Source organism: Lynx canadensis, chromosome C2 (genome assembly GCF_007474595.2).
Source record: "Lynx canadensis isolate LIC74 chromosome C2, mLynCan4.pri.v2, whole genome shotgun sequence".
In the NCBI taxonomy this organism is placed as follows: Eukaryota; Metazoa; Chordata; class Mammalia; order Carnivora; family Felidae; genus Lynx; species Lynx canadensis.
In genome coordinates, this window is record NC_044311.2 from 123,965,579 (window position 1) to 123,993,172 (window position 27,594).

Here is a 27,594-nt window from a genome sequence, read left to right on the forward strand (position 1 = left end):
CAGTCTTCTAACTCTTCCAAACCTGCTTCTAGTCTCCAACTTTAACTAGACACAAAACATGTCAATGATACTTCCTGTCCTTGAATATCTCATAGGGTAGAAAGCAAATTACACGCACACACACACACACACACACACACAACACACAACATAGAGTACGTATAAAAGTTAGAGTGGTTACTATCTCAGACAAGTACAACCTCACAAAAGAAAAAAGTGATATTTAAAAAATGACGCAGGCAAAGGGAGATTCAAAAACTCCCAAGAAGGGAGGAAAGTAAGGTCAAAAGCATACGTAATAGGAAATTCCTTTCTTTCATAAAATACAGATTTTACTTTTGTTAAGGAAAACACTAATTGGGAACATGTGGCACAGAAGGAGGAGCAGGTAAAAGGAGTGAAAGATGGAGAAGCAAATATGACATCCATTTGTTCATTCCCTGTATTCCATAAAAATTGTGTTCTTAAATGCACTAAGTCATGTGAACTATAGCAACTGTAAATTCCATTTGACTCATCTTTGATACTTTCAAAAATTGATCCTGTTCAGCAAGTTAGTTGGTCCTGTTTATATGGTAGACTAAAAATAATAACTTGATTCACATTTACGGTCTTGGGAATTCTTTATTTGGTTTGAATTCTCCCGTTTGGATCCGGGGCAGGGGATGGGGGTGGGGAGAGCGGAAAGAAGATTCAGGGTGATAATGAACCACTTTTTCCCCTCAGCAATAAAGAAAGTTAAACTACCTGAGGTGAGGTGTCATTTCAACAATATTTACCATCTTGTTTACATTCAAGTAGAGCAAAACCCAAGCCTACCATAATTACTGCTTTAATGAATTATTTTGATTGCTTATTTCAGAAGGCTCTCTGTTTTACATTAAATCCTTCTCAATTATTGAAATGCTGATTTAAATTCCCCAACACAGACTTGTGGACTTTCCTTAAATCATCCTCACTGTTTTCTAATAGTATTCTGGCAGAGGAATACCTGCCTTGTCTCCAGGTAATTATTTAAACCACTCAAGTAAATATAAAATTACTCTCTTGTGGTTAAATTACATATTCTAACCACTTTAACTGAAAATCAGCTGTGAGAACACCCATTCTTTGTTATAGTAACATTTCATTTTTAATTATTTAAAAGTTATCATTGCTAGTGAGAATTCTGGCTTCTCAGAATTAAGCAACAACACCCATTACAAATATTCAAAATAATCACCAGTTCAGCAAGCATTTACTAAATGCAGGACCTTATAACCGGAAATGTGTTCATTTTAAATAACTTTTTTTTCTGATATAAAAGGCTTTCTTCTGATTATGGGTGCTTACTTTAGGAAATATAAGAGCCAGTGAACAAGAGTGTAAACATCACCTATAATCTCACATCAGAAATATAATTTTAATATTTGATGTCTACATTCCTATTCTATTTTTCAGTGTACATGGATTTTGTATGTGTATGTCCTCAATTTTAGAAATAGAAGAGGAGTCAAGTTTAAAATCTTGTTTACATTCTGCTTTTTTGTCCCTTAGTATCATATCCTAGATTACAGGAGTCAACAGCAAGCCTCTCATGCTTCAAGATCATTATTAACCTCCAACAGGTGTTGAGTGAACCTTAACATTTAAATACTCCTTAGATCTACCAGCCTTCACCTGCCAGTTCAAAGAGTTATAGGCCTTCAGAATAAGACCACCTCTAGCCTGACTTCCATACTACCTTCTATAAAAGTAGAACAGGGTTCTGGTCACCCTCCTCTACTGCCTCTTCCTCCCTCATGACCTCCTTGCTTGCCTTGAGACAGCCAATAGGAGTCCACTATGTCCTTTTTTTTCCTTTTTCTATTTCCACAAAAGGAGATTCCCAGGTCACCATCACCCCCACCCTGTATTTCCTTCCTTCTATTTTCCATATGGCTCCATACATCCTCTATTCTCTTCCAAGTTCCTACCACTCCTCCATTTATAACCTTCCCATTGCCCCTTCTGGAACTCTACATCTATCAACAACAAAATCTTCTATAATCTCAGTATGTTCTGTGATCCCTTTTTCTGAGACCAGGTATTACCTTCTCAATGAATCCTCATTTCAGGTGCTAAATCCGTTAATTAATTCAGGTCACATTTATATGACCTATTAGCAGAACTGGACACAGATTACTTCTTTTTCCTTGGAATACTTTATTCATTTGTTTCTATGAATCATCTCCTTCAGGTGTTTCTTCTCAGTCTCATTTATTGGTTCATTCTAGGCTTGCTCACCTCTGAATAATGATTTCCTAGATTTTCTTCTTCTTCTTCTTCGTCTTCGTCTTCGTCTTCGTCTTCGTCTTCGCCTTTGTCTTCGTCTTCGTCTTTTTGGTGACCTCATTGTTTTTCATGGTTGTAAATTACATCTGTGCTCTAATAATTCCCAAGCTTTTTCTTTAGTTCAGACTTTCTTCCAGAACTCTGGACTCCTACATCCAATCGCATAGCACTAGCTTCATATATAATAATCAACTCAAATTTAACATTCTGAATCTGATCTCCTGAAGGGGGTAGTTTTTAGCATTTGATTCTGAAATGTCATTGCTTCATTCAAATCCTGACTCCCCCTCTCAACAGCCATGTGAAATTGTCAAGGCACAATTGTGCCTTAGCTACTTTTATTCCCAGTTTGGGGATAATATTGTTACACACTTCACAATATTGTTGAATATAGGTCCAGCAGGAATTTATTTTTTGTTGCTGTTCATTTAGGATAAATACCATTTCTTATCATGATAAGGAAATATATTTCTCTCTTTGGTTACTAAGAGATTTTGGCTGACTTGTGGTAGGACTTCATTTATCGAATTGTTTTTCAAGGCTCACTAGATAACCATGTGGATTATTTTTTATTGGAAGTACATATGTAATGAAGACTTACATTCATAGATTTCCTAAATAAATCAGCATTCTATTACTTGAATATCTTTATTTTAGTATTTTATATGATTTTAAAATTTTACCTTTTTAGGGGCTCCTAGGTTATTCGGTCAGTTAAGTGTCCAAGTCTTGATTTCAGCTGAGATTATATTCTCACAGTTCATAAATTCAAGCCCACATCAGGCTCTGTGCTAACAGTGTGGTAACAGTACAGAGCCAGCTTGGGATTCTCTCTCCCTCTCTCTCTCTGGCCCTCCCTCACCCATGCTTGTGTGTGCGCTCTCATCTCTCTCTCCAACAAAAATAAATAAAACTTAAAAAAATTAAAAATCTAACTTTTTAAAATTTTTATTTAAATTCCAGTTATTTAACATCCAGTGGAATATTAGTTTCAGGTATACAATATAGTGATTCAACACTGCTATAAATCACCTGATGTTCATCACAAGCGACTCCTTAATCCCCATCACATTTTTAACCCATATACCCACCCATCTCCTTTGTGGTAACCATCCTTTGTTCTCTGTAGTTATGAGTCTGTTTGTTGATTTGTCTCTATCCTCTTTTTTCTCCTTGCACATTTGTTTTGTTTCTTAAGTTCCACATGTGAATGACAACATACGGTATTTGTCTTTCTCTGACTGACTTATTTCACTTAGCATTGTATTCTCTAGCTCCCTCTATGTCATTGCAAGTATAATATTCCATTCTTTTTTTATAGTTAATATCCTATTGTGTGTATATGTAGGTGTATGTGTGTGTGTGTGTGTGTGTGTGTGTGTGTGTATCACCTCTTCTTTATCCATTCATCGATTGATGGACACTTGAGCTGTTTCCATAATTTGGCCATTGTAGATAATGCTGCTATAAACTTTAAGGCACATATATCCCTTTGAATTAGGATTGTTGTTTCCTTTGGGTAAATACCTAGTAGTACAATTGCTGGACTGTAGAGTAGTTCTATTTTTAACTTTCTGAGGAAACTCCACACTATTTTCTGGAGTGGCTGCACCACTTTGCATTCCCAACAGCAGTGTAAGAGGTTCCCCTTTCTCCACATCCTCACCAACACCTGTTGTTTCTTGTGTTGTTGATTTTAGCCATTCTGACAGGTGTGAGGTGAACTCTCCTTGTAGTTTTGATTTGCATTTCCCTGATGATAAGTGATGAGTATCTTTTCATGTGTCTGTTGGTCATCTGTATATCTTCTGTGGGAAATGTCTATTCATGTTTTATCCATTTTTAATTGGATTATTTAGTTTGGGGGATGTTGAGTTTTATAAGTTTTTTATAGATTTTGGATATTAATTCTTTATCAGGTAAGTCATTTGCAAATATCTTCTCCCATTCTGTCAGTTGCCTTTTAGTTTTGTTAATTGTTTCCTTCCCTGTGCAAAAGCTTTTTATCTTGATGTAGATCCAGTAAGTTTTTATTTTGTTTCCTTAAAAATCTAACTTTTAATTCATTTTTCTGGTATTTTGTTAAAGATATTTATATCCACAATTAAAAGTTGGATCGTCTACAATTTCTATTTCTGTGCTTTGTCAAACTTTCATATGGGAATTATACAAAATACGTACATACAAAATTAATTAGAAAGCTCTTTTTCCCCTCCAATGTCTAGATAAGATAACATAGTTTGAGAATTATCTATCCCCTTAATCATTTGAAAGAACTTTCCCATTAAACCACTATTGTCCAGAGAACTTTTTGTGGATAATTATTGCAGGTCAGGCATATCCAACTGTTTTTTTACTATTTTTATGGTCTGTTTTTTCTGCTGACCCTTACTCATGTTTTTTGTTTGTTTTGTTTTGTATGTGTCTTATGGTTTTTTATAATCTCATTTTTTTGGAAATCAAGCAATGGGACTTCTTCATGGCCTGGCTTGAAAATGGAACTGGCTTGAAAATGGAACATGGCCTGACTTGAAAATGCAACTCTGGAGGACTTGTACTTGCCTTTGCCAAACACCATGGCCACTAACAACCCAGAATCACTTTAAATTAAATTATTTGCTAAGGTCATTTTAGATCACACCATTTTGTGAATTTGGCCCTCACACTAGCATGAGGGTAAGCTCACGTTTATAAACCTTTAAGGGTGGTTTTAATTTACTTTCATATAGCACTGAGCTTTAGAGAGGTCAAGTCTCCTTGAGCCTTTCTGCATATCACATTTACTATTCACATCACCGTTATTCTAGAGTCTCCTGTATGACTTCCTGCTTTGGATAGAAAGTCACCCAAACAGAGCTCAATTCCACCAGAATTTAATACATATACTTACAGCAAAAATGACATAGTGCGCTTGATGTAAATTATACCAAACCTTGCCAGGGAATCTCTCTCTTTTTTTTTAATTTTGTTTACAAAGCTGACACCAGCTTTTGTATTGTTGTGAGTCTTTATGAGTATTTTAATGAGAAGGTGGTAGAAAGCACATTTGTCATAGCACATCTGCAGAAATGTAGATTTATTCTTCAGATATTTATTTCCGAATATCCAATTCATGTCATGGCTCAGTTTGGGTTTTGTTTTCATCTCCAACAATGATGAACTCAGCCAGAGTATTAATCTGTTCCTGGGGTCCCCAAAGATCACACACATATTTAATGATTTGCCAGAAAGACTCAGAGGACTCAGGCATATAGTTGTGTTAGGTTAAAGCTAGACATGAGCAGTGGAAGAAAGGCACAGAGGCAGAGTCCCGAGCCTTGAAGGGTAATGATAGAGACACAAGTGGGAGGGAAAAACAGTAATTAATAAGCTACATATTATAAGCCTGGGGGTTCAACATTCTAACCTTATGGCTTCCAAGACCTTGGGCCTGACAGACCAAAAGCCACAGGTGCAGCACATGCACTCTCTTCTTCCACCTCTGCCCCCAGGGTAACCCCTAAACTTACTATATTTCATTTGCATCGCACCCCCCATTGAGAAAGGCTGCCATCAAAAATTTCCCCTTACAACCTGTGGGAGGAGTCCTCCAAATGATTGGAAGCAGCCTCTATTAGAGACCACCCCACAGTTCCTCCCAGCTCCTCCCAGCCCAGAGATAACCCAATCATATCCAATTCCACAACAACCTAGGCGCTCTGGGAACCTGCCTGCTCCCCCACCTTGAGAGTATACTTTCCCTTCAATAAACTTTGGGCTCGCCACTTTCCTTCTGGCTGTCTTTATCCCCAGCGTGGATCCCCACATAAATTTCATGGGGAATGCCAGGACCAAAACCTCCATTCACTCAACGCAGACGCTTTCTCATGCCTGACAGTTGTACTAATGGCTAATATTTATTACGAAGACATAATAAAGATCACAGATCAGAAAGAGAAAAAGACATAATGTAAAGACAGAAGAAATCAATGGAAATCCCTATATCTTCTCCCCACTACCTTGTGTGAGAGGTCACACACAGCACATTCTCCTTTTAGGGAAAAAAAAAAGGCATCAAGAACATGTCTAAGTCATGCCCATTTTAAACTCAGAGTTTAGAGGTTTCAGTGTCTACTTATCACATAGTCATTCTCTGCCTAACAAATATGGAAATACCAGACTCACAGAAGGAAAGCAGATTTCACACTAAATTACACTGTTTGCACAAACAGCCTAGGCCCAGAAAAATTACCATATCAGTTAGGGAATGTTTCAGAAGCCAAGTTCTCAGAACCCAGCCAACGGTCAAGCTTGCAAACAAGTCCTCTGAAGACAGTAGCCTCAGGTCTGCTATTTTAACTCTTTTTGTACATAACACACACAAAAAATCTTTTGACAGTCTAATATTTTGATTTGGATTTATTTTTGTTGATGCTACCAACAAAGATTTAATGGGAATCAGTTATGATTGGTGATTATAAAAACTGATCTCTGACAAAAATATATATGTTAAAATAAGCCTACTTTGATTTAGCTAACAGAACCAAATTGTATGAATTATTTATCTACTCCAATACTTGCTATTTTCATTTCTGCAGTAAAATACTGAGAAATCTGACTTGCTGTTTCCAAGGTCTATATTCTATGTAATATTATTTTGACTTAACATTTAACTTGATTAACATTTTTAATCAAGTTACTGCATTAGGCAACCAATATGTTTTAAATGAAACAATATTATTATTGGTTACCTAAAGAAAAGAATTTATCATGGATGGATTTGAAAAGGAAAATAAAGTCGGTGATCCATCATAGAATCCATTTTGTAAAAGTTCCAAACTCTTATATTCACAAGTGTAAATATAGGCTAATAACTGCTCTTTATTCACCAATTTTTTTTTTTTCTCAGAGTTTTAACAGAGCTCTGGAAACTACTTGTCTGGGAGATCAACAATGGGTCTCACGTGACTTTTGGTTGTATTGTGATATAATAGAAATGGCATAAACACTCTACAAGTCTAGTGACATTTCAAATTTCCTCATAAAAACAGGGAACAAACAGAGATAATCAAAATCTATTTTACTCATACAATTGATTTTATCATAATTAAATCTGTTGTAAAATTAAAAGAAGAAGCTTCCATTTTTAGTGCAAAGAGAGCCAAGGTCATCTGAGGTGACGCTCTTCTGCAGACGATCAGGAAGCAAACCCGTTTTAGCCTTCCTCTCACACATGCTATGTTTTGGCTGTGTGATCATTCATGAAAGGGGAAGACAAGTACAGAATTTTAGAGTCAAATAAGATTTTCTCTTTGAATTGTGAAATTATAATTGGCCTATCACTAGCAGCTGCCTTTTAGAATTTGTATTTTCCAAATGTTAATAGGCCCTAAGTAAGCAATACGTGTGAACGTTAAATGGAAATCGTTTGTTTTGTTTTGTTTTATCAGGGCACACATAGAATTTTTGCTTTTACAGTATATTCTTGTTACTCTCCAAACTAATATATGGTAAGCATTCTTTTGCTAACTAGACTTTAAACCAGGTAGGGATTATTTCAAATATTGAAAGGCAGTTCTTATAAAACAAAGAGTTTTCAACAAAAATATGACATTATTTAAAACATGTATTTCCTGTGTTTTGTTTTATCTAAGGTTTATTTCTCTCCCTCCCTCCCTCAGTGTGTGTTTGTGTGTGTGTGTGTGTGTGTGTGTGTGTGTGTCTGTCCGTCTGTCTGTCTGTATTTGCATCAAAACCTCTCAAAAACATGGACAGAAAGAATGCTACTATGTTTATTTATTTTTTTAATGTATGATTATCCTCTCAACTGGAACCCAGGTGTAATTATTTTTCCTAAGCCTTTCTATGGTATTGGCCTAACTACCATCATAAAATATTACTTCAACCATAACAAGGCTGTCCAGAAAATCCCTATTTGTTACAATAAAAACATTCATTTGTAAAACACAAAAATAAAATCAATTTTGTTTCAAGTATATGTTTACTTAAAAATTAAACAAAGAAAACTTTATAAGGGACATTCCACATGCTTAAAAGGATCATGACATTACATTTATGAACAGAATGAAAGCATAATGCAGAAATTAGGTTAGGTTTCCTTTTTGAATTAACATCCTAATTTCTGCCTTGGGGTGGCTAACTAACTTTGGCACCATGGACACTTTCCTCACTTTTTGAAATTTTTAACTGTATTTAAAACAGATCACATCCACTCCTCTGCCTCAACATGCTAACTAGTCAATGGAAATCGAAACACAACTGAAATAGACACTTTATACTGCTGTCAAGGGGAGAAAGTTCAGGGCAAAGGTGTAATTAAAAGTATGACTAAGCAGGTGGAGTCACATTGAAGAAACTTCCCACAAAAAAAGAGGGGAATAAAATGGAAAAAAGGGAGCAAGTGTCCCCCAAATATAATATTGCCATCTTTGACTGAATCATTTGAGCTCTAGAATCTCAGCTTTCTGGTATAGGACCCAGTTGCTATAGAAACTTACAACTGGGAGCTAAATAAAGTAATTTCTATGCTAGTGTTGGTGTCTATAACTTCAGCACCTGATGCTAACCAAATTGTGCTCAATAAACAAATTTAAACTTTAAAAGCCTGCAATGCGATCACAATGCTTTCTATACAACTGATTAATCTCAATTGATCTTGGCTCAGAGCAAAAGAACATAAGAAATCTCAAAAACAGAAAAAGACTACTTAAGGCCAATATGCCTGCATCCTTTGTTTTTCTTATCTGATTTCCTACCTTATCCCCATACCTCTTCCCTGACTTAGTTTTAAAATAAAAAGTCAGCAAGCTCACTCTTCAACTCATCGATAATCCTGCTCTCACTGATCCTTTTAGACAATTTATTCTATATTAAACCACTCCCTCTTGGCCTCCCCCTTTTCATTTATCCTACTCTAAACCTAAAGAACAAAGAGATCAGGCAGCCCAATAGATACTTAGTTCTTAATCCTCCCGACTAGGCCTGTTATTGCTGCACATTTGATTATAAGATTATTCACTATTTGGCAAGAAACCAAAAACCCAAAGTGGCCTCTTAATGCCCCTGTTTGTGTGGGCATGTCAGACCCTTACCCATTATGTCACAAAGCAGTATGTTAGGCTCTGGTAATGCTCTGCTAGTAAGAGGGATGAGACCATAAGGCCTAAATATATCCATCTGCATCCTTCTCCAGCATCACTTTGGAAAGGAACAATGTTGGTATATACTGTATGAACCCTTTGTTTTTCTCCAGGAGACCCACACATTCCAGTTCAATGTTACTGTGAAGATTTAAAGTATGAAAAAATCATCTGAAAGTATTACTTCATTAAACCATGTGAATGTTTTGCTACAAGTACCAAATGCATATATTTGCAAATTTGTTTATCCTCATCAGAGATTTATAGCAATAAGTATTTGAGAGTGCACTTTTATGTGTTAAAAAAATGTGTTTGTTTCACATTTTATAAGGATCTTGGCTTTAGTTCTAATATACACTTTGGAGACTTACACAAGTCGATATAGGATCTGGGATCTCAAAGCTAAGATCATCTCAGGGCAGAGTATTTGATACAAATAGGAAAGGTGCACTGCCATAAGAAAAAAAAAAATAGGTCAGATGGCACATTTTCCCAGAACTAATTATTTATATTTCTCCCTATCAGCATTATTGCATACAGAAAAAATGAATAAATAAGAGAAAGAAAGAAAGAAAGAAAGAAAGAAAGAAAGAAAGAAGAAAGAGAAAGAGCAAAATTTATCCAACTTACATAAAATGGAATCTTTTTAAATCTTTACTTTGAAATGAAGATGCAGTTTTTAGGAGGTAATATTTTCTTCTAATTATCAAGATACTCACAAACACCAGGGGAGAATTTGAAACACCAAAATAGGAATTGATAATATGAGCTCACCATGCATTCATAAACCTCTTCCCCTGGGTTCCTCTGGATTCTGCTACCTTGGCTTTTGTCCAATGAGCTTTTAAAAGCAAAGGGGAAATGCTGGAGGGTTAAACCTAAGGATTGACCTGCTACTACCACTCCGTGTTTGACCAAAACTCTCATTAGGAAACAACATGGAATAGTTTTTAGCTGCAAAAAGGCACCCAGGAGAATGACAGAAATGTATTAGGTTAACTGTCGGTGCTGCCTGTATACCAAAACAAAAACATCCTGGGAGAGATATGAGCTATGTCAGAAACAGAGTCAGCTAACAACTGTCAGTTGGGATTGTTAAATAGCATTTAAATGCACTGAGCAGCATTTGGGAGCAGGTGACTTCCAAGAAGGATGGGGAAATGAAATTTTGTTAGCTTTGAGAATAGAGAAAGAATGGAACTTGGTAATTCTTTTTTTGTAATGTTTCAGAGATTTTATTTCATTTTTTCTTGCATGTAAAACCTCGACTCTCACAAATTTGCAGAGATATAAATAATGGGTGCAGAACATTTAATAGGCAATTTATGAATATTTGTTTTATACAAAAAGGAAAGGAAGAAGAAAGCAAATGAAGGAAGAAGTAAGGAGGGAGAATCAAGCCTGAATTAACTGTTGCTGAGTAAAAGAACTGGGAGCAGAAGTGAGTTCGATGAGGCTGAGTATAGGCATCAGAATGCTTGCATGTTAGCCTCAAGCTGTAAGTGGCAGCTGGCTGCATGGCCTTGGCCAGGTGGTCAGTCAGCACTCGCTAGTAGAATTTGGCATTCAAGTTAAGCAGCTGCAAAACGGAAAAGGCCCAGCAGCTTTGTAGAAACAGAGATACGGGCCATTTTATGGTTCCAGGCTTCCAGCCAATCATGATAGGAGAAGGCCGATGACACCTGTCAGTGCCCACAATGGAAAGAGCAGAGCTGCTCTACAATACAGTGCACCAAGCAGGAAAGAGGACAGTCCGGAAAGACCACACTCTCCTCACCCTCAGTTAAAGAGGGGAATCATCTGGTAAGTATGGCATACTTTGGAGAAATGATCGACAAAAATAGATGGGGCTTTGTAAGCAATCTGCCCCCCAAAATTTTCATAGTAATGATTCATATAGTGAATTTGTGGCATAGCAGGGACTAAACAATAGGTTTGCTGATTCTTAGCTCAAAGCTCTTCCACCACCACTGGTTCAAGGCAAATGATTCCCATTTTATCACAACTGCTTTGCTCAGTAGAAATAGGCAAAGCTTGTTCATAGGTGTACCAAAGCTATTAAAAGAATGCTTAATTTTCTCTTCCATTAAAATAATCTCCAGAATTCTTTTCCTCAATTGACATGGAAAAACAGAAATTGCCATAAAGACAATCTTCTCATTTTAGCATTCAAAATGTTGTAACTATGTACCAGGCACAACTTAAAAAGAATTTTACAGTCTTTGTCTCTACCCTCTGGATTATTTTCTAAAACAAGAGATTATAGTTATGGTTATGACACTGTACTGTGCTCCAAAAAATTTAACCCTGTAATTTTATTTGCTACCAATTTATTTCCAGCCATTAAATCTGAATTAAAATACTTCATTTACCTAATCTAGGGATTTGGGACAAGGGTTATTCAATATGTCTTGATAAATCTTTTAAATTCTCTTTGGATTGCAGGTGTTTGAAAGATACTATTTAATATACAGTATCTATAGGCTGTGAAGTAACAAAGGATCTAAATGAGAAATCAAGTGAACAAAAAAGCCCAGACTAGAGTTAAAAATAAAATCTAAATTTTCTTTGTTTTATTGAGATATAATTGACATATTATATTAGTTTCGGGTGTATGAAATAATGATTTAAATATGTATATGCTGTGAAATGATCACTAAAATAAGTCTAGTTAATATCCATCACCACATACTTACAGTTTTCTTTTTCTTTGGTGAGAACTTTTAACATCAATCTTGGCAACTTTCAAATATACAATACAGTATTATTAAGGGTAGTCACCATGCTGCGCATTACATCCCATGACTTATTTATTTTATAATTGGAAGTTTATACCTTTTGACCTCCTTCACCCATTTTACCCACCCTCAACCCCCTGCCTTAGGTAACTACCAATCTATAATCTGTATCTGCAATTTTGTTTTTTTGTTTTTTAGATTCCACATATAAGTGAGATCATACAGTATTTGTCGTTGTCTCACTTACTTCACTTAGCATAATGCTCTCAAAGTCCATCCATGTTGCAAATGGCAAGATTTCCTTCTTTTATGGCTGAATAATATTCCATTGTATATATGTATCACATTTTTCTTATCCATTCATCCAGCAATGGATGCTTATGTTGTTTCCATATCTTGGCTATTGTAAATGATGCTACAATGAACATGAGAGTTAGTGATTTAATTTCCTTCGGATAAGTACCCAGAAGTGAAATAGCTGCATCATATAATGTCTTTTTTTTTTAATTTTTTGAGGAAACTCCATACTGTTTTTCATAATGGCTGTACCAATTTACATTCCCATCAGTGGTGTACAGATTTCCCATTTCTCCACTTCCTCATCATCACTTGTTATTTCTAGCCTTTTTGATAACAGCCATACTATCAGGTGTGAGATGGTATTTCATTGTGGTTTTTCATTTGCATTTCCCTGATGCTGAGTGTTGATGAGTATCCTTACATATAACTGTTGGTAATTTGAATGTCTTTCAGAAAAATGTCTATTGAGTTCCTCTACCCATTTTTAATTGGATTTAGTTTTTCTTATTGTTGTTGCTTGTTTCTTCTATTGAATTGTATAACTTATTTATATATTTCAGATATACTTTCTTATGTGCATTTTATACATTAAAAATAAATGGCAAAAGTCCATTGATATTTGACATAGATAAAATTTGAAGCTTATGCGTTTTTTAAATGTTTATTTATTTTTTAGAGGGAGAAAGAGACAGAGCATGAATGGGGGAGGGACAGAGAGAGAGAGAGGGAGACAGAATCTGAAGCAAGCCTCAGGCTCTGAGCTGTCAGCACAGAGCCCAAAGCAAGGCTTGAACTCATGAGCTGTGAAATCATGACCTGACCGAAAGTCGGACGCTTAACCAACTGAGTTACCCAGGCACCCCAAAGCTTATGCTTTTGGAGAAAATTTCTTGAGATACAGAAATCATCATTCATCTAATTAGCTGTGGGGAGGGCGAACAGGGAGAAGAAAAAACTTGATCTTTGAACATTGTACCCAATACCAAAATTCCAGTATGGTGTGTAGAGAACTCTGCTTCAGTGACAATATGCAGAACTAACAATGTAAGTGTGAAGAAATGATGAAACAGAAGAGGCAATTGGCCTCAGGGCTGGTTTGACTGCGGAAAGGAAATCTGAAATTCTGGAAAGCAGCACAGTGAATGCTGAATAAAGGCTCAGACATTGCTTCTGGGCCATTTTCTCAGCACTAATTTCTGACACAATATAATGTCATAATGACCAGTGGAATGCTTCGAGGAAAGGAGGCACAAGGGAGCTAGACTAGAATTGGCCACAACCACCCCTTACTTAAAACTAATAGCCCTAATGTGAAAGCCTCACATCAACCTTTGGGAGGAAATGTTGACAACTCGGAGGCAAATAATGAAAACTCAAGTGAGAGTCAGGCTGACACTATACTGTTCAGTCTCATCAAGTGGCTGATGAGGATGAGGAGGATACATTCCCTGAGGATAGAAATGAGCCAAATAATGGCAGCTTATGGGAGAGAGACTAATTAAAAGATGCAGAGAGCATGACAATGAGATCTCAGTGTCTGATGAGGGAAATAGTGTAAATGAACTACTTAACATGAGTTAGCCAACACCAAAATGTATTAGGTACAAACAATGTAAAATAGCTACCTAGTGATCAGAGCATGGGGCCAGGGAAACCTCCTGTGATTATATATACAGCAAACACTTTTACAGTGAGTTATGAGCTAAGGAGATCAGGGAAAGAAGCAAGCCAAAAGACTTAGCCCTCATGGTGTTTGACATCTAAACTTAGCACCATATATGGGGCACCTGGGTGGCTAATTTGGTTAAGCGTCAAACTTCAGCTCAGGTCACGATCTTACAGTTTGTAAGTTCAAGCCCCGTGTCAGGCTCTGAGATGACAGCTTGCTCAGAGCCTGGAGGCTGCTCTGGATTCTGTCTCCCTTTCTCTCTACCCCTCCCCCGCTCACACTCTGTCTCTGTCTCTCTCAAAAATGAATAAACATTAAAAAAAAATTAAACTTAGCACCATATCATCAGCAAATGACACAGCCAGCAAATGGGAAATATGCTAGTTAGTTCAACAGAGAGAATCAAATAAAGGAATTACTTAAAAGAGTTATTGAACAATGGAACAATCAAAAAGGGAATGTTCGACTAACACATGGATAGTAACTAAAGGAAGGTTCTATCTGTAGAATGCAAACAATAAGAGATGAGCTTGAGACTGGTGGTACACTAGAGAAGAGGACTTGAGAAGCTCTGACTCAGCTCTCTTAGAGGTGAGAATCCCTGATGACAGCTGGTATCTCAAGAGCTCAAAGGAGATGCCCTGCCAACCTGGAAGAGGGTCCTACCAGACTGCTACTAGTTTCTCAAAGAAATGCCATGAAGTTGGTTCTAAGAACATGGAAGAAACCCAGAAGCTAAACCAACAGCTACTACTGAGGTGAGAAGCTATGGCTGAGATGAGATTGACAGGAGCACTAGACACCTGGAAGAAGCAAATACCTTCTCCTTCCAACTATATTTCAACCTCTTTAGTAACCTCCATTGACAGACCAAACAGGAAAATAGCTGGCAAAGAAGAAATGTAGTTTGCAGAGCCCCCCACAGCACAGAACTGGAATACAATACTTAATAACTGTCACCATGGACTTAACAACCTTGAACCTGAAGGCCAGAGTGTATCAAAAGGATTTATTGGAAGAGGCTAATGGTGCTATAATTTCAGTTTATACTCTTCTGAAAAGAGGACATTTTTGATGCCCTCCTTACATATGTATGAATCTGAATGACCACCATAATAAAGCCTTTCTCAGTCTAGGTTTATCTATAAATGCAATAAACTCAGCTATTTGTCTTTAAATTTTTTTTTCCAATGTTTATTTTTTTATTTTTGGGACAGAGAGAGACAGAGCATGAACGGGGGAGGGGCAGAGAGAGAGGGAGACACAGAATCGGAAACAGGCTCCAGGCTCTGAGCCATCAGCCCAGAGCCCGACGCGGGGCTCGAACTCACGGACCGCGAGATCGTGACCTGGCTGAAGTCGGACGCTTAACCGACTGCGCCACCCAGGCGCCCCTCAGCTATTTGTCTTTATAAGGTAGAGAATAAGGTAGAGCACCCAGAGTTTAGTTAATTCAAGTGTTATCATTTCCCAAAGTCTCAATTATACTTTACTTTCATCATACTTTCTACCAGAGATGTTAATGAGAAGCAAAATGGACTGAGACTGTTAATGGACTGAGAAATATTCAAATGTAGGGAAAAGAGAGAAAATAAAAACAATGTGAAGAGTCTAGAACAGGATAATTGGCCTCTGAATAATTAAGTTGATCCTGTGAAAGCATCTTTCCTAGGAATCCCTATTTTTATAGGAATACATTGAGATGACAATTAATTCACATACGGGCTGAAGTACAAAACAGATATAATTGCTACAGTGGTTGTAAAAAAAGTCCAAGTGAAAAGGTGAGCACTAATTTTCAAGAACAAAAAGAAGATATATGATGGATGTCCTTTATTCCAATTTTCACATCTTTACCATCATGTAAAATGTGGACAAGGAGTTATGGAATGTTTTGCTAACATGCCATAAGTTAGAACATAAATGTATACATACAAATCATGTTAAGAAAAAAATGGCACAGAGACATCTAGATAAAATTAAGTAGAGTAAAGCACATTAAAAATTCTTTCCTTGGTGTTGGACATAGTAAATGTCCACACATAGTAAATGTCTCATGAATAGTATATAGCTGTTCATTTGAGGTATTCACACACAAAAAAACAACAAAAAACAGTTAGCTTTTGTGTCAGTTAGCCATTGCCCAAAAATACTGCATAACAAAATGACACAAAATTTAGGGGATTGAAAGAAAATTGATAATTTTTATGAACCTGCAGTTTGGTTGCTTTCGTTAATCATGGGAGGCTCAGCTGGTGGTTCTTCTCACCCCCACATGCACCACAGACAGCAGCCCTACAGGGCAACCGGACAATCTCTCTTCCACATATCTTCCATTCTCTTTTTACCAGCAGACTAGCTGAGCCATGCTTTATTGGTAGCAATGACAGAGGTACAAAACAGTATGTGGAAATGCCTTGGACCTTTTATTTTATTTTTTTACATTTATTTATTTTTGAGAGACAGAGTGAGACAGAGTGTGAGCAGGGGAGGGGCAGAGAGAGAAGGAGACACAAAATCTGAAGCAGGCTCCAGGCTCTGAGCAAGCATTCAGCACAAAGTCCGACACAGGGCTGGAACCCACAAACAGTGAGATCACGACCTGAGCCAAAGTTGGATGCTCAACTGACTGAGCCACCCAGGCACCCCTGCCTTAGTTAGACCTTTTAAAACACAGTATCATTCCAATATCAATGTGTGATTAGCCAAAGCATATCACCAAGTCAAAGGACAGGGAAATTCTCCTAACCATGAGAAGGCCATAGTAAAAAGGTGAGTTGCAGGAGGGGTGAAAAATTGGGACCAATTATGCAATGTACAAGTTTGACCTCTATTTCATAAGGAAATAAAAAAGACCTTGTGTTCTATATGCAAAGAAAGTCCTTATCCATTGAGTATTCAATCTGGCAGAATTCTACAATGAGAATTAACAGCAGAATGTTTTTCTCTTGAAAACAGAAATAAAACTTCAAATGTAAAAAAAATCAGAAAATTGCTTTAATAGAAAAAAAGTGCCAAATTTAGGGTAAGTCATCAGAATGAATATGGAAAACCTTTGTTGCAGTGACAGAGCATCAGGCCAAGAATGAAGATTATGGCAAAGGATGAGTAAATGTAGACTATTTCTGATCCACACTGGGCCTTTGTGTTAGTTAGGAAAAGGTCCTCCCTCTGGGGGAGACAAGTCACATCTGGGTTCAGGATTTGGTAAGTGGGGCTTGGACTGGATTTCAGCTTCCACCTGCTCTCAGCTAGGTCTCATCATTTAGGGTAATCCCAGTGAAAGAGAAAAAAAGCAGAGTTACCTAAGGACTTTACTAGTTTTGTTGATGTGCCTCACTGCCTTGCTATATCTTAAAATTCTTATTGGTTTACCTTAACAGTTCCTTCAAATGGTAGATATTCTTTTCTTCCTTCTTGCCTTTCTTCCACAAATAGGGGCTGAAATTCTGTATAGCAAGTATGTCCCAGGCAGGTAAGATGCAGCAGGAACAAAACAGACAAAATCCCTGCCCTAGCAAGGTTTATACTGTAGCAGGAGAGTCAGACAATGAATAGTAAGCATAACAAATGAATCAATTTTATAGAGTAATAGAGAATGATAAAAGATTTACAGAAAAGAAAGAAGGGAAGGGGAAGGAAGATAGGATAAGATTGTCTCAACAGGTAATAACCAGAGCAAATGCCATCTAAAATAACAGGTCTTTGTTATTAAAAAAAAATGTATGGAAAACTTTTTATTGCCATATTGTCATTTTCCCACTCTATATCCATGGTTGTCATTATGTAAGAAGAAATGAACCCTTCCTAATTTACTCACACCTCAATTCTAATTGATTATATAAGCCTATACTTCCTAGTATAACAAGACTAAACCTAAAAGAAAATCCAATCAGAAGATAAACCTTGATAAAACATAAAATAAATTCTTGCCCTTATTTTGGTAATCTAAGTTCATTATTTTATCTATATATACCAAATATGGCTAAAGCAAGTAAAAGCTTGGAGAAATTTTACAGGAGATTTTTAAAATAAATGCATGTGTAATATAATTTATGTCACAGCTTTTGTGGTCCATATAACATTTTTTCTATTTTTTAAATTTAATATGTTATGCCCACTGAGTTGAACTTAAGATAAATTTATTTATAACATTTTACATTTGCCATAGTGCTTAATAAATAGTTTTAAAGTCTAGAAAACCTTTCCCTTGGCTATGAATTAATCTATAGAACATTCAAAATGGTTGAGTGTGCAAGTTGGGAAAATGAACACATTTGTTACAGTAACAACCCTCTAATGAATTATGGTCTTAAGCTGTTCTCTCAAGTTGTTTATGTAAAATGGTCCTTATCAGTGGTCCAGTTTTCTGGTTAAAAAGGATTATTAAAGTAACAACAAAAACAAAATGAAAGTACAGATAATTACCTAATATTTGTGTTTCTACCAAATCAAGACAAATACATTGAAAAACTTGGGTCTTAATCATGCAGGCATAATAGTTAATTCTTAGCTTTTTGAACTCTAGTACCCTCTAAATTTTCTTTAGCAGTTCAAAAGTGTTGTCAGTGTGCTCTTTGTGAAGCATAGAATTCTTTTAAAAACTTTAAGATCTACGTAATTTTAGAACCACAGAATTATAACATTGCTCTCCTTTTCCTTGATTCAGTACATTGCATAACATTGCATACAGTAAAAGACTTTTCTTCCTTTAATCCTCTTTGATTGTTATAACTTGTTTGATAAATGAATTCTGAGAAGAGTAATACGTGTCTCACTTTAAATACCTTAGGTTGGCTTATGTGCAAATGCAATGGCCAGCTTCCTATGTGTAACTGAAATGGAATGAAATGGAATTGAATCCATCACTAGTGAGTTAATGCTTCTCTACTTCTTATGTTGGACTGTTGGCAACTTTCTAGGTTGCTGAAAACATACCAATAAAAATTCTGGAGATGAGAAACTTTCGATAGGACATTTTCTTAATCTTGACTTTTAATCTCTACATTTGCAGTCATTTTAAACCTCTGCCTGGCACCTAATATGAGTTCAATAAATGTTAGTTGCATGACCTCACATATATGTAAGTATGTAAACCCTTATATATATTTTTATTATATTAAATGAGGACTAGATTCTTTGCTTGTATCACATAGGATATGGGATAGGCATTTTTTTTAAGTCCAGATAGTGAATATTCTAGGCTTGCATGACATACACTCTGTCACAAATAATCAACTCTGATGTTATAGCACAAAATCAATACATAAACACAAGCAATACACAAATGAATATGAATGGTTCTATTTTACTAAAACATTTACTAAATGGTCATAGGCTACAGCCTATATGGGTTATACTTTACCCTTGATATAGACCATTTCAAATTGCACATGCAAGTTGAACTACAGAATTGTCCCTAAAACTCCAGGTAAACACAAGGGAATTTTGTTGAACATATTCAAAATGCACATCTATAGAGTTTTTGAAAATTTATGAGTTATTTCTGACTCATTTAAAGAAACTAATTGTCCAAATTTTCATATGTTTTATAATATTTAAATAGGGGTATGCTTAAAATATAAAATAAGGAATCTTGTTTTTATTGTCCATGTGATCCAAAACACATGAATACAACTAGGTATCACAATTTACTACTAACAACTTTAGAAAGCAATGGAGCAAATTTAAAGCTAAATCCTTCTCTTAACCTATGACTGCCTTATTCATTTTTAAGTTATTAATTATATTAATCTGTAAAATGAGAAAGATGTGAGCTTCATATCATTAATCTCTAAAATGGGAAGAGTATTTGCACAAAACCCTTCAATGAATGGAGGGAAGAACCAAAAAAAAATCAATTTGGGTCTGTCAAGCTGAGAGGTCATGTTTAATTTTTTAATGTGACCTTTCAGAGTATTTTGATGCCTCAGTCTTAAAGGCAGTTGAGGTTAGCAAGATCTTCCAATATACTGAACTAAAAATACTCAGCCTAAGTGTCCGAGAGAACAATATCACAGAATTGACATTGCTGCTGAAAGCCTACAAGAAGCAAATAAAAAAAAACAAAAAGATTACAAGACATTTTAGAAGCAAAGTGCTCTCTAAATGCTCAATAATGTTTCTGCTAATGACTTTCCTCTCCTAGAATTCTGCCTCAGTCTTTCAATGTCTTTCCTGTATCACAAGTGTATTTTAGTTCTAGCTAGTCTCCCTCAGATGCCATTCAGTGAGTTAGAACCATTTGGCAGGCAGCCATACACTACCTGTAACAAAGACCTTATTTAAGTTCTGTATCTTAAAGATAGAATTGTCATCTCTGCTAGACGAGGATCTGCTAAGCTTACCAGGGTAACTCTCTTAAAGGATAAGTTTATTTTTCATAAAATAAACTGTGGAGACAACTAAATCTTTGAACACAACCACTGACCGCTTGTAATAACACCATACCCTAAATAGGTATCCTATCTAGCTTATACTCAACGAAACTTCGAATAGCTAATTTATGACTCATTGATTCTACTTCCATGTTTTATTGCTTCTAGTTAAAGCAGAAAGCTTCTTTTTTCAGATGGTGAAAATGAAAAATAGATTTGCAAGATCAAGGTACACTTGGGAGTGCAAACCAAAGTCAGATCATGGAAGAATCTCTTTGATCCTAATTCCCTGAATCGCATATAGGTGTCGGACCTTCTTAAACTCTGCTGATACTAACTAGGCAAGACAAGGGGTGACTTGTATGTCCAGCCTCTGCTGTTCCAGACTCTTACCTACAGCAGTTCTTCAACCTGTCACAGTGTATAAAAAGCCCTCAGAGAGCAACAGCATAAGCACTCCTTGTGCTTTATGCACAACAGAGACAACTAGAAATGATGAGTTTATTTTGCAAATTTAATTTAGGAGGTTTTTACACTGTGTGCACACATCCTTTTCTGAAAGTCACAGGCAAAGTATTAGATTTCTTTCAAGGCAAACTAAATACAGTTTTTGCTAAAACCCAGTTGAGAAATGTATAAGAATTAAACCACATTAGAGAGAATGCCAACACTGAGTTCATCGTTTGTTGTAGTAGTTTAGACTTGCATAGGGTTGTATACCTGAATAAAAACTCATCCAGCTGCTGGGGTCTGTCTTTAATCATATTTTTCCCAGCACCTAAATAATATAGCCAACATGTAAACAATAAAATTATGTGTACCTTAATATGACATAATAGTTAAGACCAATGAATTTGGAATTTAAAAAATAAAAAAAATAAATAAATCCCTGTTCCACCACTTATTAATTTTGTGTCCTTGAAAAGCTACTTAATAATAAGCCTCAATTTCTGTACTTGTGAAATGGGGTAATAAATGTATTTACTTCATAGACTGATGGGAGTTAGATAAGGCATTTATGTAAGGCTGGGTGTCCAGAGCCTTGGGCACATTATGCACTGATGCCTAAAAGTTTCGTGGGTTAGGTGAGGTAGAAATGAGTTTATTAAAAATCAACCCCTGGCCACCCATCTGGCTCAATCAAATTTATCCCTCAGCAAAACCAAGCATTTTATTAGATAATGAAAAAGAGATGTCTGTCCATTTAGAGCAGAGCAAGCTACCAGTCCACATCTCCCAAGGCTATTACGTGGACATTTTTTTCTGATTTCTTATTATATATTTCCACCTCTGAGCCAATTAGATAAGGAGAGAGATGAGGGCAAGGGTGGGGAAGGCTAGTTATTACTGGAGCAACTATTTAATATTATTTTTTATGACAACGTGTGGAATTAAAACATGACCAGTCCTATTCAAGCAGGAAGGACAATTACTTCAATATTCCAAGCCAAAACATGGAAGATATATTTTACTTCCTTATAAAACCAAGAGAAGAGTTTTTTAAAAATTCTGTAATATCTTTCCCATAATCAGATTGATGCTTCATCTCCCTTTAAGAAACAACATTTGCAATGTTAAATAGATATATTATTCACTATTAATAACATTTGCCTATCCCTCTAAATTTTACCAGATAATATTAAGAAATTCAACTGGCCTCTTAAGTAAACATATTAAATTTTGGTTTGATGGGTTTATTTCATACAAACAATAGTTTGTTTTGAACATTTGCTTTTACTACCTTCCACTGAGTTTGTATGAATTAATTATAAAACTACTTTCCACTACTATTGAAAACTGTAAAATATGCTTTATAAATCATTAGTAATTTTTTAAGAGTACTTAGGCTTCAGAATTACTTCTATCTTATTTTAAATAAGAAACTCTTCTATCTTATTTTAATCTGATTACTTACATCTTGTATGCCCCTATTCTTTAGCTCTGTAATTTTCCTCTCTCCTTGATGTAAGAGAACTAGATTGTTGTTATTCCTAAAGAGACATGAAAAAGAGGAAAATACCAGCAATGACAACAAAAGTTATAGTAAGACCTGCGAAAGAAAGAAAGAAAGAAAGAAAGAAAGAAAGAAAGAAAGAAAGAAAGAAAGAAAGAAAGACACTTGTTAAAGGACAATGAAAACTTAATGCAAGGGGGGCATTGATTTAGGACCACTACAATGGAATCTTGTAGTGAGGGAGAGATTGAATTTAATTTCAAATACAGCATGGGAAAATGGGAATTTATAGCCAAGGACCAGGATAGGGGTCAGTGGGTAGAAAATTACAAAGAGAAAACATCAGGGGTTAGGAGGATTCTGGCTAAACCAACCTAAGAGGATTATTGCTGAAAGCAGGCCAGAATGATCAGAATCACCTGAGAGATGGTAAAGAATGAGGAACACAATTAGATATGGAGAGTGATCAAATGTGGAAGATGGGGTGTTCTGTTTAAACTGACTTATTAGCGTTCTTCCTAAAAAATTGTACAATGCAGAGATGACAATGGAAGTCCAAAAGTCAGCCCTCGTTTAAAACAAGCTCAGAGAAACCTGAGTAGAGTTTGGTTAATGGAGGAATTTTTGTCACACAATGGCAGAAATAATTTACTATTTTACCTGAGAAGCTACTGTCTCAGCCTTATAAGAATAATCCTTCTTCCCCAAATATTTTAGAGATGTTTTTGTAACCTTACCAATTCACGTACGCAGATTTCTTCTTCCAATTACTATATACCAAGGGCCTACCATGCAAAACCCTGAAGTGGGCATACCAATAGTGAAGTACCATGGTTCACTTAGATCCACTGTTTGGTTGGTTGGAACAACTTCCTCTGTCAAGCTAATTCCAATTTGAACACAAGACTCAAGTTTAGATGTGCTCTTTTCCTTAAAGACATATCTCACTCTTCTCTACTCCCCTATAATATTCTAGGCAAGCCTGCAGAAAAACATTTATGACAGTGAGATCACCAACTGATCCTTGACTAGTGTCCCCAAGAATAAATAATTCTTGAGAACTGAATGAGGTATTATTCATCTTTTTTTTTTTTTTTTTTATCTCAGGCCCCATGCACAGTGTCTGGTACCTAGTAAACACTCAATTTAAGTTTATGAATAAATGAATTAGTAAATGACTTCAATTTAAGTTTATGAATAAATGAATTAGTAAATGACTTGAAAAAGCTTCAGTGACAAATTAGACATACCAGTGTGGTATAAATATATATAAAAAAACATACATTTATAGGCATTACTACTTTCTTTTAGTAGCTTCTCATCTTTTTTATAATTTTATTTTAAATTGTTGTCCTAGGGCAGAAACTTTGAGCATTTATCAACTTCATGATAACTGTAAAATCAATAACCAATATTTTCAGAGTACCCATAAAAATGAAGTTTACAAAAGGGAAAAAAATTAAGGATGGCCAGTCAGAAAAGAGAAACTGGAAGAAAATGAGTTCTGCTCTACCTGAGTTGATGGTAATATATGACTCCCATCAATTTCCCTTTCCTCCAAGCCAAGGTTCTCCTTTTGTCACTGTGATTACTAAAGGCATGAGAGCCTGCTGGTTAACTGATGATCCTGACACAGCATGCCCATGAGCATTGTTAATCCTTTACTCCTAAAGCCTTTACCTGTGTACACAATAAACAGTTAAGTCTGATCTCCTGGGAATCCTTTTTAATCCTTCTATTTCATATGCATATTCAAAATTTGGAGAAGCATTTACTCCTATTGGGCACACCCAACAAGTTCCTAGGTTATCACTAAGTGTCTATTAGAACTAATGCTAAATATAAAAAACAGTAATCTTGAGAATCTATAGTCCTATGAGTTTTGAAAGTTCATTTTATCAAAAATAATTTGGTCCTAAAAAGCTCACCAAGGCACCTGCATCAATAAACTCTATGGATGTTCCAAACAAGGTAGAAAGCCCTTTCCCTTTCTACCTCAAGGAGATTCCATTCTTACTTTACAGTATTTTTGTGAGTTGTAAAATTGTAAATTGACTGCTCTTCTAAGGTCAACCCAGATTTGTTTTCAGCTACCATTATATTCCAGATAAAAACTAATGAAATGTAGATTTTATTTTTATGGACTGTCCATTTATTGTTTTGTTTTGTTTTGTTTACTATCTTGTCTAATGACTCACAACCCACCTTGCAATTTATGTGACAATTCTGGCTGCCTGACCTGAGGATTTGCTCTCCAAGGGCTTCACCATGTGCCTTGATCCTGAATGAGACATTGATAAATTCTGAGATACACGGTATATGATAGGCAATTTAAAAATATATTTTTTCCTCTGTTCTCACTTTCTTAGAAGTCTTTCATTCTATTTCTGAGTTGAGTTGATTGATTCTGAACTAGTTTAAACTCAAGGTCTGGAGCAACAAGCTGAGGGAAAAAAAAAGGATAGAGATATATTTAAAAAGTGCCTTGGTTTTATCTTCTGATTCATTCAATAGAAAAGCTCTTTTATGGATAAAAGTTCCTTTTTGTATGCTGTAGTACTCTCAGTTACTACTGGGGTGAAGCATTACAAAAGAGAAGAAAATGGTGAAATGCTGACAATTTAATACACACTAAATGTAAAAAAAAGTGAATATTGAACAAGACTCAGGCTTTCTTTGTGATATTTTTGTGGGAGTTCTCCCTCCCACTCCCTCCCTCCGTCTGTTTAATTAGTTAAATAAGTAATGTGCAAAACTTAATGGTGAGAGGTGAGTGCATAATATATAAATGTAGGGAAGTTTAAATTTTTTTTAACCTTGAGTATAGTTCGCAAAAATATGAAATTGTCTGCCTATGCATGTAATCAGAGTACCTCAGCACTACTCTTTTTTAAATTTTTTTTTAACATTTTTATTTATTTTTGAGACAGAGAGAGACAGAGCATGAATGGGGGAGGGGCAGAGATAGAAGGAAACACAGAATCGGAAGCAGGCTCCAGGCTCTGAGCCATCAGCCCAGAGCCCGATGCGGGGCTCAAACTCACGGACCGTGAGATCGTGACCTGAGCTGAAGTCGGACGCTCAACCGACTGAGCCACCCAGGCGCCCCTAGCACTACTCTTAAGTGCAGTGACTAGCTGGTAAAATGTTAAGAATCTCCTCCAAAGATCTCCCTTATATGCCTGATGCCTTGAACCCCCTCTAGAAGCTTCCTGTCTTTCTCAAGGGGCTTTAATCCTCACACAAATGAAAATATCACCTGGCAGGGGTAAAATATTAACTCATGGAACATTTCAAATTCAATTGTCACTTTTCTGAAGAGGAACTCAGGCCATGGAATGCCTTTGAGAAATTTTCATACACTAATGGGAGCTCTTCTTGGAAGACACAGATTTTCTATCCATCAAATACTTTCGATGCAATAGCATATTATGTCTGTAGAGAGCACGTGGTGGGAATTTAGAATAGTCTTCAGGCTCTTTATATACTCGTAGATTTATATACACTGAGGTAATTTAAGTTTTTTTTCTCTAAAGTACATTTTTCAGCAATAAGGGATTCTTTGAGACCTATTCATTCCTTATCTTATTGATTGCTACCCAACAAATTGAAAAATGCCTTGATTTATATATTTGAATAGTACTCTATTTATCTATATTTCTCTCTTCCTTATCATCACCCACACTGATGTCAGATTTCATGGAACTCAAGTGCTTATGATACAAAAGACTGTCACTATTAAGTCATTTAAGGACCCAATCTATGGATATAGAAGCTTAATTAACACTTTTGATGTCAAAGACTTCCTGTGCTTGAGAGGGTTCTCTACTTAAGCACTTTGCTTTGTACAGCACCCACCACCTTCACAAATACTCTCATCTCCTGAGGTTGAAATCTATTACATCCTTTTTGTTGTTTTGTTGTTGTTTCAAGTTTTTATTTAAATTCTATTTAGTTAATATATAGTGTAATATTGGTTCCAGGAGTAGAATGTAGGGATTCATCACTTACATGTAACACCTAGTGCTCATCCTAACAAGTGCCCTCCTTAATACCCATCACCTATCTAGCCCATCTCCTACCCACATCCCTCCATCAACCCTCAGTTTGTTGTCTATAGTTCAGAGTCTCTTGGGGTGCCTGGGTGGCTCAGTTTGTTAAACATCCAACTTTTGATTTTGGCTCATCTTGAGGATGAGCATCATGGCCTCAAAAGGCATCATGGCCTCATGATCTCATAGTTCATGGGATCAAGCCCCATGTCAGGCTGTATGCTAACAGCATGGGGGCCTGCTTGAGGTTCTCTCTCACTCCTCTCTCTCTGCCCCTTCCCCCATCTCTCTCAAAATAAACAAATAAACTTTAAAAAAGAGGAGTCTCTTATATTTTTCCTCCCTTTTTTCTCCCTTCCCTATGTTTATCTCTTGCATTTCTTAAATTCCACATATGAGTGAAATCATACGGTATTTGTCTTTCTCTGACTGACTTGTTTTGCTTAGCATAATACTTTGTAGCTCCATCCACATAGTTGCAAATGGCAAAATTTCATTCTTCTTTATGGCTGAGTAATATTCCAGTGTGTGTGTGTGTGTGTGTGTGTGTGTGTGTGTGTGTGTATATACCATACCTTCTTTATCCATTCATCAGCCTGTGGACATTTGGGCTTTTTCCATAGTTTGGCTATAATTGATAATGCTGCTATAAACATTGGGGTGCATATGCCCCTTCAAATCAATATGTTTCTATCATTTGGATAAATACCTAGTAGTGTAATTGCTGATAGTTCTATTTTTTACTTTACTTTTAAGGACACTCCATACTGTTTTCTAGAGTAACAGTTTGCACTCCCACCAACAGTGGAAAAGGGTTCTACTTACTCCACATCCTCACCAACATATGTTGTTTCCTGTGGTGTTATTTTTGGCCATTCAGGTGTGAGGTGATATTTCATTGTAGTTTTGATATGTACCTCCCTGGTGATGAGTGATGTTGAGCATCTTTTCATGTCTTCTTTGCAAAAATGTCTATTTGTTTCTTCTGCCCACTTCTTACTGGGATTATTTGTTTTTTGGGTGTTGAGTTTGATAAGTTCTTTATATATTTT